The 13,327-nt window shown below is 42.0% G+C and overlaps 2 protein-coding genes across 5 annotated transcripts in view; one reads left to right on the forward strand and one right to left on the reverse strand.

The window, feature by feature from the left end:
* LOC137633245 (uncharacterized) overlaps window positions 1–13,327 on the forward strand; it is a 186,140-nt gene that overhangs the window by 94,211 nt on the left and 78,602 nt on the right.
* Window positions 1–13,327, reverse strand: part of LOC137633255 (coiled-coil domain-containing protein 9-like) — a 108,644-nt gene that overhangs the window by 61,345 nt on the left and 33,972 nt on the right. The window lies entirely within an intron of this gene.

Consider the following 13,327-nt stretch of genomic DNA (forward strand, 5'->3'; position numbering starts at 1 on the left):
AAATAGAAGGATGGATGTATTGGCCTTGTGTGAGACGAAGATAAAAGGAAAGGGTGAAGTGATGTTTGGTGAAATGTCTGGTAGAGTGTCTGGGATTGAAAGGGGAAGAGCGAGAGAGGGTGTGGCTTTATTGCCGAGTGAATGGATGACAGGTAAAGTAGTGGAATGGAAGGAGATATCATCTAGGTTAATGTGGGTAAGGGTTAGGTTGGGTAGGGAATGTTGGGCGTTTGTCAGTGCGTATGGGCCAGGTAGTGAGAAAAGTGAAGAAGAGCGGGATGAGTTCTGGAATGAATTAACTAGGTGTGTAGAAGGACTGGGTAGAAGGAATTATGTAGTTGTCATGGGTGACTTAAATGCTAGAGTGGGCGCTGGAGAGGTAGAAGGTGTCATTGGGAAGTATGGCGTACCAGGTGAAAATGAGAGTGGTGAGAGACTGGTAGATATGTGTGTTGAGCAAGAGATGGTGATAAGTAATAGCTTTTTCAAAAAGAAAGATAAAAATAAGTATACATGGGTAAGAGTGGCAAATGGAAGAGTAGTAGAAAGGGCATTAATGGATTATGTGTTGATAACTAAAAGAATGTTTGGAAGATTGAAAGACGTGCACGTGTTTAGGGGTATGGCTAACGGTATGTCTGATCATTTTTTGGTGGAAGGAAAATTAGTTGTAGCAAAAGAGTGGGGGAATAGAGTAGGTGGATGTAAAAGGGAGCTAGTGAGGGTTGAAGAGCTAATAAAACCGGGGGTAAAAAGTAAATATCAGGAAAGGTTGAAAATGACATATGAAGTGAAAGTAAGAGAAACTGGCAATTTAGAGGAGGAGTGGAAGTTAGTAAAAGAAAATTTTGTTGGGATTGCAAGTGATGTGTGTGGCAAGAAGGTTGTTAGAGGCAGCATGAGGAAGGGCAGTGAATGGTGGAATGAAGGAGTGAAGGTAAAAGTGGAAGAGAAAAAGAGGGCTTTTGAAGAATGGCTGCAGATTAATAGTATAGAGAAGTATGAAAAATATAAAGAGAAAAATGTGGTAGTAAAGCGCAAGGTACGTGAGGCAAAGAGGGCAGCTGACCTGTGGTGGGGTCAGGGATTGGGTCATTCATATGAAGAGAATAAGAAGAAGTTTTGGAAAGAAGTGAAGAGAGTAAAGAAGGCTGGCTCAAGAATTGAAGAGACAGTGAAAGATGGAAATGAAAGGTTATTAAAAGGAGAGGCGGCAAGGAAAAGATGGGCGGAATATTTTGAAAGTTTACTGAATGTTGAGGATAATAGGGAGGCAGATATAATTGCTGTTGCAGGTGTTGAGGTGCCAGTGATGGGAGATGAGAATGAGAGAGAGATTACGATAGATGAAGTGAGGAGAGCACTAGATGAAACGAGAGTAGGAAAAGCGTCTGGTATGGATGGTGTGAGAGCTGAGATGTTGAAGGAAGGAGGTGTGACTGTACTTGAATGGTTGGTGAGATTGTTTAATGTGTGTTTTGTGTTGTCAATGGTACCAGTAGATTGGGTTTGTGCATGTATTGTACCACTATATAAGAGTAAGGGAGATGTGCATGAGTTGTAATTCAAGAGGTATTAGTTTGTTAAGCGTAGTTGGAAAAGTGTATGGTAGAGTAATGATTAATAGGATCAAGGATAAAACAGAGAATGCAATCTTAGAAGTACAGGGTGGTTTTAGAAGAGGTAGGTGTTGTATGAATCAGATTTTTACAGTAAGGCAGATATGCGAGAAATATTTAGCAAAAGGTAAGGAGGTGTATGTTGCGTTTATGGATCTGGAGAAAGCGTATGATAGAGTTGATAGGGAAGCAATGTGGAATGTGATGAGGTTATATGGAGTTGGTGGAAGGTTGTTGCAAGCATTGAAAAGTTTCTACAAAGGTAGTAAAGCATGTGTTAGGATAGGAAATGAAGTGAGTGATTGGTTTCCGGTGAGAGTGGGGCTGAGACAGGGATGTGTGATGTCGCCATGGTTGTTTAACTTGTATGTTGATGGAGTGGTGAGAGAGGTGAATGCTCGAGTGCTTGGATGAGGATTAAAACTGGTAGACGAGAATGACCATGAATGGGAGGTGAATCGGTTGTTGTTTGCGGATGATACTGTACTGGTTGCAGACACAGAAGAGAAGCTTGGCCGATTAGTGACAGAATTTGGAAGTGTGTGTGAGAGAAGGAAGTTGAGAGTTAATGTGGGTAAGAGTAAGGTTATGAGATATACGAGAAGGGAAGGTGGTGCAAGGTTGAATGTCATGTTGAATGGAGGGTTACTTGAGGAAGTGGATCAGTTTAAGTACTTGGGGTCTGTTGTTGCAGCAAATGGTGGAGTGGAAGCAGATGTACGTCACGTACGTCAGAGAGTAAATGAAGGTTGTAAAGTGTTGGAGCAGTTAAGGGAGTGGTAAAAAATAGAGGGTTGGGCATGAATGTAAAGAGAGTTCTATATGAGAAAGTGATTGTACCAACTGTGATGTATGGATTGGAGTTGTGGGGAATGAAAGTGATGGAGAGACAGAAATTGAATGTGTTTGAGATGAAGTGTCTAAGGAGTATGGCTGGTGTATCTCTAGTAGATAGGGTTAGGAAAGAAGTGGTGAGAGTGAGAACGGGTGTAAGAAATGAGTTAGCAGCTAGAGTGGATATGAATGTGTTGAGGTGGTTTGGCCATGTTGAAAGAATGGAAAATGGCTGTCTGCTAAAGAAGGTGATGAATGCAAGAGTTGATGGGAGAAGTACAAGAGGAAGGCCAAGGTTTGGGTGGATGGATGGAGTGAAGGAAGCTCTGGGTGATAGGAGGATAGATGTGAGAGAGGCAAGAGTGTGTGCTAGAAATAGGAATGAATGGCGAGCGATTGTGACGCAGTTCCGGTAGGCCCTGCTGCTTCCTCCGATGCCTTAGATGACCGCGGAGGTAGCAGCAGTAGGGGATTCAGCATTATAAAGCTTCATCTGTGGTGGATAATGGGGGAGGGTGGGCTGTGGCACCCTAGCAGTACCAGCTGAACTCGGTTGAGTCCCTTGTTAGGCTGGGAGGAACGTAGAGAGTAGAGGTCCCCTTTTTTGTTTTTGTTTCATTTGTTGATGTCGGCTACCCCCCAAAATTGGGGTAAGTGCCTTGGTATATGTATGATGTATTACTCGCTAAGCTTCAACCCTAGTTATAAGCCCAAGGACTCCAACAGGGTATTTAGCTAAAGCACCATTGTAAAACCTCCTTAAATGGGGTTATTAGCTGTCAAGCCCTCACTTGGTTATGGAATTTCACAGAAAATAAGCGATATAACTTCTAAAAGATTTTTTTATTTTTACTCTTAAATATATTCCAAGAAATTTAATTGTATTTTAAATGTGAAACATACTATAGCAGTGAATGAAGAGTACTGCAAAAATAATATAGTAAAACATTAAAATCCTACCAGTATGCTAAAGTCAACAGAAATAAATATTTTCCTGTGGGATCTTTAGTGAACACTTTTTCAAAGGTTTAAAATTTTTAATAATAAAAAATCTAAACACCTGCTACAATGTCTAATATGGACAAATCTAATCCTATATGCTCAAGCACAGAAATCGGTAGTAGGTTGGCCAGGGCACCAGCCACCCGTTAAGATACTACCGCTAGAGTGTTATGGGGTCCTTTGATTGACCAGACAGTACTACATTAGATTCTTCTTTCTGGTTATGGTTCATTTTCCCTTTGCCTACACATACACAGAATAGTCGGACCTATTCTTTACAGACTCTCCTGTGCTCATACAACTGACAACACTGAGATTACCAAACAATTCTTCGTCACTCAAGGGGTTAACTACTGCACTGTAATTGTGCAGTGGCCACTTTCCTCCTGGTAAGGGTAGAAGGGACTCTTTAGCAGCTCTTCTAGGAGAAGAACACTCCAAAATCAAACCATTGTCCTCTAGTCTTGGGTAGTCATAGCCTATGTACCATGGTCTTCCCCTGTCTTGGGTTAGAGTTCTCTTGCTTGAGTGTACACTCAGGCACACTATTCTATCTTATTTCTCTTCCTCTTGTTTTGTTTGAAGTTGCTATAGTTTAAGAAATTTATTTTAATGTTGTTACTGTTCTTAAGATATTCCATTTTTCCTCGTTTCTATTCCTCACTGAGCAATTTTCACTGTTGGAGCCCCTGGGCTCATAACATCCTGCTTTTCCAACTAGGGTTGTAGCTCAGCAAGTAATAATAAAAAAATCAATAAAAAAAATAAAAAAGATAAAATAATAAAAATAAATCACAATATAAGAATATATAAAATATAAAAAAATTAAAAAAATAATAATAATAGTAATAATAAATAATAATAATAATAATAATAATAATAATAATAATAATAATATTAATAATAATACCCTCAATGACTTATATTGAAAGTTTCTTAATATAGAAAAGGAAACTTGAAAATTCAATATCATAAATCGTTCAGGAACTGAAATTCTATGACATAAACCAATCCAAATAACCACAATTTTTTTTTTCATACAGTATAGAGTAGTGTCTTTTTGGGATGTATGCTAGCCAAAAAGCCCATCTACTTCTAAGTATATAGTGGATAGACCTCATTCAGGAAGAATCATCTAGAATCATCTCCTACAATAACCTCTCACGAGACATCCGAAAGATTGAAGATATCAAGGCTTTCACAAGAGGAAACTGAAGACTTTCTTATTCTGCGAGTGCTTTGATAGCGACCATTTAACAGTATGCGAGCAATACGAGAAATTAAATGTTGAATGCTTTCGAATGAACATGAAAAAATGACTGTGGGGGTCCTGTAGAGAGTAGGGTTCCCCAGCTGTGCATGACTGGAAAAGCAGCCCTTGAAGTAAAAGTAAAGTAAAGAATGGGCTTAGAAGAAGGAATAGTCTCTTAAGGACTTGGTACTACTCGTACCATCGAACTGGTTATTCAAGATGACTGGTTTACACAGCAACCACCCCCTCCCAAACACTGATAACAGGTCATAGCCTAAGGAACCATTCCCTTTGTGGAAGAAGAATAGCTATCAGTGCTCCCTGCTTTTTATTTATTTTTTTTTTTTTTTGAAATAATTAATTTCTTCATCACCTGTTTCTCTTCTGGAAAAGTACTGTATGTTAAAATGGCTGCTAAATGAATTAAAAGTTCCAATTGTATAACAAACTATCTTTTAGTTCAGGGGAAAATTCAGAGATTAGGCTACTTGTATATACAGTAGTGGGGATGAAGATGGAAATGTCACAACTTCTGGGTTTTGATAGTAATGAGCTTAATAAGCTCTTGACCTCTTTTGTTTTATTTGTTCAATCTAAGAAGTTCTGTGAATATTCAGCACAAAACTAAAATATTAACCTAACACGCCCAATTTCAAAAGTTATCTTAATTCCTCAGGGTTTTCCTAGTGGTTCTACTGCACCATTTAGTAAGGGTTCTGATGTACAATGCTTGACAGTTTTGAGATCCCCCCTTACAGAATGACACATTAACTTCAGAATCTTCTACCGAGCAACCCTCACATTTCTATGATCCAGTCAGCTCCTATGGATTCCAAGATAAAAGACAGAGCTGGTAAACTAGATCCTAATATCCTTTGCTCGCCGAAGCAACTGGTATGCAAACATTTATTTCATATATTAATTGTATGGCATATTGTACAGTTTCTATCACTGATGGGTTGCATCAGGTTTTTGATAGCAATGTACATTGTTTGCATATACTGTAGGCTCCACAAGCATATCTAAGTTTTCTATAATGCTAATGAAGGTGTTAGTACCTCAACTGCTGAAAAGAGTTCTTTGCTACATGCAGACACAAAGATTCCTGTCATAACTAAAAAAAAAAATGGGAAACGCCATCTTTAACCCGTGAGAATTCTTCAGAACAGGAAAACTAAGATGAAAATGATGATTTGGAGGAGGAGCCCTAATCTGACGAGTTATTTACTTTTTCAACTGTTAAGGAAACTTATTTCTAAAAAGTATCCAAATAAGTTACTTGGGATATTTTCCGATTCTTTTTATTCAAGTCATCAGAAGCAGCCATCTCAAAGATGACACGTACCACCAATTTTGCAATTAGTTTTAAATAAAATTAAATAATTATCATCTCAAGTGAAAAGAAAAGCTGCTAATTCACATTATGGCCTAGTGTCAAAACCTTTTATCATACCAACATGTTTTGAGATCTAAAAAACAAAATCACAAATTTTTATTAATTTGTATTTTTCCTAACATAGTTACTGTACTTCGAAACACTTTCTTAGGAGTTACTGGAACCTCCTCTCAAACGACCAGAGTTTTGTGTAGTTTACCCTACTCCCATTTTCTATAGAGACCTGCCTTGCGGAGGAGAACGTGACCCGAGGGCAATGCCCAGGGTAGGCCGCGTGTTGTTTAGGCTGAGCTCTCCAGTAAGTTTTCTGGTCGCGTTGTGTTATCACACGCCGCTCCTCAATTCTCTGTGCGACCCCCTTTGTGTTCATCACCACGTGCTTACCACATGGACTTTACTTTCTTTACGAGTGATTAGTGCTATTGATGTGTGCTTTTACTTTCGTTCTTCTGTGCTTTTATTGGCGTTTTAGTGCTTTCTTTCCTTTGTGCTTGTGTATAGCGAGCTTTGTGTTGTGCTATGGAGCATGATCGCCGTTGTCCTGGGCCTAGAGCCGGGAAATCGTGTGGGGCTTTCTTGTCGAAGCCCGATGTGAACCCCCATTCTTTGTGTACCTCATGTAGAGGTAAAGCGTGTTCGCCTTCGGACACGTGTCCGGGATGTGATGGCTGGAGCGAGGTCCAATGGGTGAATTTGGAACAAAGAAGAAGAAGGCTATGAAGCGTTCTCCAAGGAAAACAGGTTTGTCTTCCCCTGCGACGTCTGCGGGCAAGGGATCATGTAAGGTTCCTTCTTCTTCCCCTACCCAGAGTAGGGGATGAGGTAAGTCGTTGAAAGGGAAAAAGTTGGTGCCTCTTCCCCAGGGGATTGATGTTGCGGGAGATTCTTCTATGATCATGGCGGATCAGGCGCCTGTAAGTGGGTTTAGTGGGGGTCCGAGGGACGTTGCTCTCGCACGTGGGGAGCGCGTCTCGGTGGAGGACCCCACGGGGAATAATAATGTGCCTTTTTTGTCGCCAGATTCCTGGGTGGATGTCTCAGGCGCTTCGGCTGCGGAAGGTGCCGTCGGTAGAGAGGATTCCCCGCAAGAAGATACGCTGGCATGGGGTGTACCAAGGACTCCGCTGAGGTCTCCGTTGGATATGGAGGAGGGCCTGAGCGAGTCCTTCCCCTTCATGGCTCATCCGTCATCGTTGATGCCACCTACGTCAGTAGTTCCGGAGAGTTTTCTGCAGCCTTCTACGTCCGGAGTACGACGTAGTCCCAAGAAGCCTCTGTCCGGTACGCAGTCGAGGTACACAGGCAAGTCAGACTCGTCGGTGCAAGATTCGTCGGGCTCGTCGAGTGAGGAACGTCGGAGGAGACGTAGGAGGAAGAGAGATCGATCTGTGAGGAGAAATTCCCCTTAGCGGTCTCCAACAGGATCTAAAGACAGGAGAGGAAGCTCTCATGCACCTCCAAGTAAGAGCAGGAGACCTAGTTCTCCGCAAGGAACATGGGTCTTCGTTCCAGACAACAAGCTGAGGGACCTGACAAAGACCTCAAGCTTGATAGCCAAGCGAGCAGGAGACAGTCCTCCTACAAGGGCCACCAATAGCCTCGCTATGGCGTCAGCCGATGAGCGGAGGACTTCGTCTTGTAGGCATAAGTCCCGACCTAGAGACACTCAATACGCCCAGCGGAGGGAGTCGTCTCCTAGGATGGGCAGCCTCGACGGGTCTCCCCATCGAGATGAGAGACGAGTGCGGGCTACTCCGTCGAACAATTTCACAAAGGAGCCCGTCATGGCGTCATCTGATGACCGGAGGACTACGTCTTGTAGGCATAAGTCCCGACCTAGAGACATTCAATCCGCCCAGTGGAGGGAGTCGTCTCCTAGGACGGGCAGCCTCGACGGGTCTCCCCATCGAGATGAGAGACAAGTGCGGGCTCCTCCGTTGAACAATTTCACGAAGGAGCCCGTCCCTTCGTCGAGGGATTTTAAGAGGACGGAGGCTTCCGTCGACAAGGATAAGAAGGACCGAGGGTCCCGTCCAAGCGGAGGTGCAGGTGATCATTCCTCCCCCCAGCGTAGGACGAAGGACCCCCCAGCGTAGGACGAAGGAAGCGGACAAATTAATATTTAAAACTTTTTGATTCTAGTGGACTTTAAAAATCCTTAAGCCGACATGTTGGAACATCACTTAAGAGTAGATTTCTTAAAATGAAAGCCGCAGTTGGGCTCCAGTAGAACTCCATCCACAAAGAAGATTCTGGGTAATTCTTCTTGGATAGTCAGCAAAGATAACATTATCCAAAGATAACTTTATTGATGTTAAATCTTGTACGGCAGTGCTTTCTCTTTTAAAGGAAACTTCTAAAGTCAGATTCTAATATTTAGGTCTTAATTTGGAAATCTCTTAAATGGATTCACCCCCTAGGACGAGGATTACCGCATCAAGACCGTACCATTTTTATGGTAAAACTAACTAGTTTAACTTTTCGATCTCGTGATATTAAAGCTCTCTTAATGGACTTTGATCCTTATGGAGGTGTAGACCCAAATGGTATTTTTCCTTTGTTTTTATAAAGACTGCAGATTTCTTAGCTCCAACGTTATCTGTTATTTTGCAGAAGTTAGCAAGAAGAGGAGCTTTTAGTACTTTTTGGAGAATTGGTAATGTTACTCCATTAAATAAATGTGTATGGTAGCTCAAGTCCACCTGATTACTGCCCATTTTGCGTAACTCCCATATTATCTAAAGTTTTTGAATGTTTTTGGCAAAATGTCTAAATAAGTTTATGGAATGGAATCATCTGTTCCCTAGTTTGGAATTTAGCTTTTGTAAAGGTTTTGGAGCATTTGATGCCTTCGTACATCTCCAATGCTGTATAGAAATCTCTGATTGAGGTCAGGAAATTCATATGATTTGCATTGAATTTAGTGCTGCCTTTGACCGTGTTAATCATGAGGCCCTTATTTCAAACAAACAGTTGAGAGTGGGTGGATCTTTGCTTGGCATCATTACTGAACTTTTGAATAATAGGTCGCAAAGAGGAGTTGTTGATGGGCACCATAGTGCATATAGGAATGTAATAACTGGTGTTCCTCAGGGTAGTGTTCTTGGCCCATTACTTTTCATATTATATACGTACTATACACCCATGATATGTGGTTTGGTCTAGAAAACAAGCTCGCTGCATATACAGATGATGCTACTCTCTTTGCATCAGTTCCATCTCCTGAATGCAGATCTGAGGGTTGCTGAATCCCTTAATAGAGATCTAATTAAAATCTAGTGCACGGTGCAAATTATGGGGCATGAAGTTGAAGCCTAACAAAACTCAAAGTATGATTGTAAGTAGGTCGAGGACAGTTGCTCCTCAACATCTGGATCTCGGTATTAATAAGGTTTCTTTAACTCTGTATGACTTGAAATTTTAGGTGGGATTCTCGACAACAAATTTACTTAGGAGAAACACAGTAGGTTTGTGTCTTCTTTAATTGCACAAAAAATTGGCTTACTGAGAAAGTCTAAGATTTATCAGTGATCAGTCTATTCGGAGGAAGTTTTAATTCTTTTTTACTACCTTGTTTTGAGTATTGTTCTCCTCTTTGGTGTTCAGCTGCTGATTCTAATCTTAATTCATTGGACAGGAACTTGCAGTCTATTCAATTCTTCTTCCTGATTTAGATATTAATATCAGGCACTGCCGTTCAATTAGTTTGTTATGCATGTTTCATAAGATTTTTCATAATTCTGACCATCATTTACATTCAGATCTTCCAGGACAGTACCACCCTGTTCACAATACTAGGTATGCAGTTAATTCTAATAGTCAGACCTTCTCCATCACGAGGGTCAATACTACACAGTATTCTAGAAGTTTCATTCCAGATATAGTTGTGGAACAATCTCCCTAATCACTTAGTTGAATCGGTAGAACTTCAAAAGTTCAAACGTGCAGCAAATGGTTTTATGTTCAACAAACTGACATGATTCTCACTTTATAGTTCATGTGAAAAATGACAAATTCGGAGATAATTTGTATTTTTCCTAACCATACAAACCTTAGCTATTTACATAGGGTTTACTTTCGGCATAGCTGAAATGATGAGCCATTAGAATTTAACGAGGGTGTAATACCCCCGCGCTGGTTAGCAAGGGGGTAGGGAGTGGTAGCTAGCTACCCCTCCCCCCCTCACACACCGGTGAACTGCTTCACTTCACTTAGAGGTAGGACTTGCCTTGGGGGGCAGGGCTGGCGGGCAAATATGTGTAAATAGCTAAGGTTTGTATGGTTAGGAAAAATACAAATTATCCCCGAATTTGTCATTTGTTCCGTAACCGAAATACAAACCACGCTATTTACATAGGGTGACTTACCCTTAGGAAGGGTGGAAAGTCCCCAGCCTTACTGGCTTTGGCTTACCCGGGGACTCAGAATCTGAGTGAGCAGCACTCGAGAAAAAGAGTCCCTGCACCTCAACGTGCGGCCTACATAAGCTTGTGTGTGGAGGGAAGAAGTGTGACTTGTCCTAGGAAGTCGACCTGAAGTCTTTTAGCTGGAATTCTAGGCTAGGACGTTCCCAATACCACCTCGTCAGGGTATGGGGGACGCGACAGTATTAACTTAATACTTGGAACACAAGGAAGCATGGTTTACCTGCGTCCAGGAACGGAGAAGGAAGACAAGAAGATCTGGCAGGTGTCAGAGATCGCGAACGAACTGCCGACAGGCGAAGCAGCTGCAACGGTCTATTCTCGTCGAGGAGGATCCTCTGCGGCTGAAGATGAAGACGACCACGGACAGGAGCACCATCATCAGTCCTCCGAAGAGGAGTCTCTGTTAGTGAACTCCCCCGAGGGGGAGAGACACTCGCAGGAGAGATCGTTGGACTCAGCTGCCCCCTCGAAGGATGTTCGGAGGGGGAAACCGAGCCTTCAGCAACAACAGCAGGTGAAGGCGCCCCTAGGGCCATTGGATCAGCAAGCTGACCATAAAGAGCAACCTCCGAAGAGGAGCTCCTGCAGCTGCTCAGCCCCTTGAGCGTAGCTGCAAGTGCGACCGCTCAGCACCAAGAGCATAATCGCACGAACACCATGGTCCGGCCTTGCAACCGCTCAGCCCCTTGAGCATGGTTACAAAAGCGGTCGCTTAGCACCAAGAGCATAACCGCCCGAGGACCAGAAAATATTGAGGTAAGAGAAGTTGCCCCCCCTGAAGGGGAAAAAACTCATACCTGGGAAGGGAACCTCCCTCGGAAGGGGAGTTACCCACCCATGGAGGCGAACCTCCTGAGCGTTCTAAATGAACTAAGGAGCTGACAGTTGTCATGGGAGAACTTCTAGGAGAAGGGAACACGCCCATGACGAAGTCGTAGAGGAGGCGGCAACAGCAGACTCCCCAGGCCCCAACAGGGCAGCTCTGTTTCGTTGGCACAATCGGCAAACGAAACACTAGATAGAAAACTGTGAAAATAAAACAATTAGTTAACATTAATTCCCCAGGGGGAACTCCAAAGAGGAACCCGAGGGAAAAGAACATGAGAATTACGCACCAGGAATGCACCCTCCTCCCCCACTGACACTCACGGGAAGGGGGGGAAGGCGGAGAACTGTAACAAAACAGAATTATAACAATTATAATTATGTAATTCATCTAAGAATGTTCACTAATAGTAAGGACAAATGAACCCCGAAGGAAAGCGTTCTACACAGAAGGTGAAAAGTTAACAAATACAATTAGATTTGATTAAAAATGATCGAGACAAAATAAACGGAGCAGCAACTCATCCCGTAACGGGAAGGAAGCTACCATAAAACGTAGTAGAAATAAAAGGGTGAACGACCTCAAGGAGAGAGAGAGACCGTAGTCAACTAAACTCCCATGCTCCTACGCTGAGAGACCAAGTTCCCCGTAGGGAAGGAGGAACAGCGGGAAACAGATAATAAATAAGTCCAGCGATGACGATTCCCCACGGCGCCCGCCGAAGGGAGACCAAAGGACCAAGGAAGACATCGAGACCCATGAAATGTCACAGTGGGGGCCTAGAACCACACGGAGAAGTTGTCGTACAATGAGTGGACTTCCTACACACACACACAGCATAAACACTGAAAAGGAAACTTACTACATTTCTATACTCAAATATATACATAAACATAAGAATGTTTACATATATATTAAGTATAAGAAAAGTAAGTAATGAAGTAAGACAAAACAATGGCTGCCATGCGAGGACGGGACAGAGACGTCTATTCATTGTCCGAGCCAAAAGTGAAGTAGTTCACCGGTGTGTGAGGGGAGGAGGGGTAGCTAGCTACCACTCCCCTACCACCTTGCTAACTAGCGCAGGGGTAATACACCCTCGTTAAATTCTAATGGCTCGTCATTTCAGCTACGCCGAAAGTAAACCCTATGTAAATAGCGTGGTTTGTATTTTGGTTACGGAACAAACCTGTTTTAATGTTTTTTACTGTTCTTAAAATATTTTATCATAATTTTTTCATTTCTTTTCACCCAGCTTATTTATTTCCTTATTTCCTTTCCTCACTGGGCTATTGAATAATGAACAATGAAAAACAATAATAATAATAATAATAATAATATACATTATGAGATTTTTTAGCTGTTCTTCATGTTAGAATCTCCAATTTGATATCATGAAGGTTTCAATAGAGAAAAACCAAATTAGAGTATGCAAATTGGTATCTAATTCAATAATCTCCTTAGTAAACCTCCAAACTAAGTCATAGTTTTATTATTGGATTTATAAATTTGGCATATATAGCCAGGAACTGGGGTCTGCATGGCCATTCAGCACCCAAGTGCAACTGGAGGTAATCCCTGCAGTTGTACTATTATTATTATTATATTATTACTTGCTAAGCTACAACCCTAGTCTGAAAAGCAGGATGCTATAAGCCCAAGAGCTCCAACAGGGAAAATAGCTCGATGATGAAATGAAATAAGGAAAAACTACAAGAGAATTAAAAATATTAACAACATTATAATAAATCCTTCACATATAAACTATAAAAACTTGAAATAAAAAGAGGAAGAGAAACGGGACTGAATAGTGTGCCCGAGAGTACCCTAAAGCAAGAGATCTCTCACCCAAGACAGTGGAAGAGATGGTACAGAGGCTATGGCACTACCCAAGACTAGAGAACAATGGTTTGATTTTGGATTGTCCTTCTCCTAGAAGAGCTGCTTACCATAGCTAGAGAGTCTCTTCTA

Source organism: Palaemon carinicauda, chromosome 42 (genome assembly GCF_036898095.1).
Source record: "Palaemon carinicauda isolate YSFRI2023 chromosome 42, ASM3689809v2, whole genome shotgun sequence".
In the NCBI taxonomy this organism is placed as follows: Eukaryota; Metazoa; Arthropoda; class Malacostraca; order Decapoda; family Palaemonidae; genus Palaemon; species Palaemon carinicauda.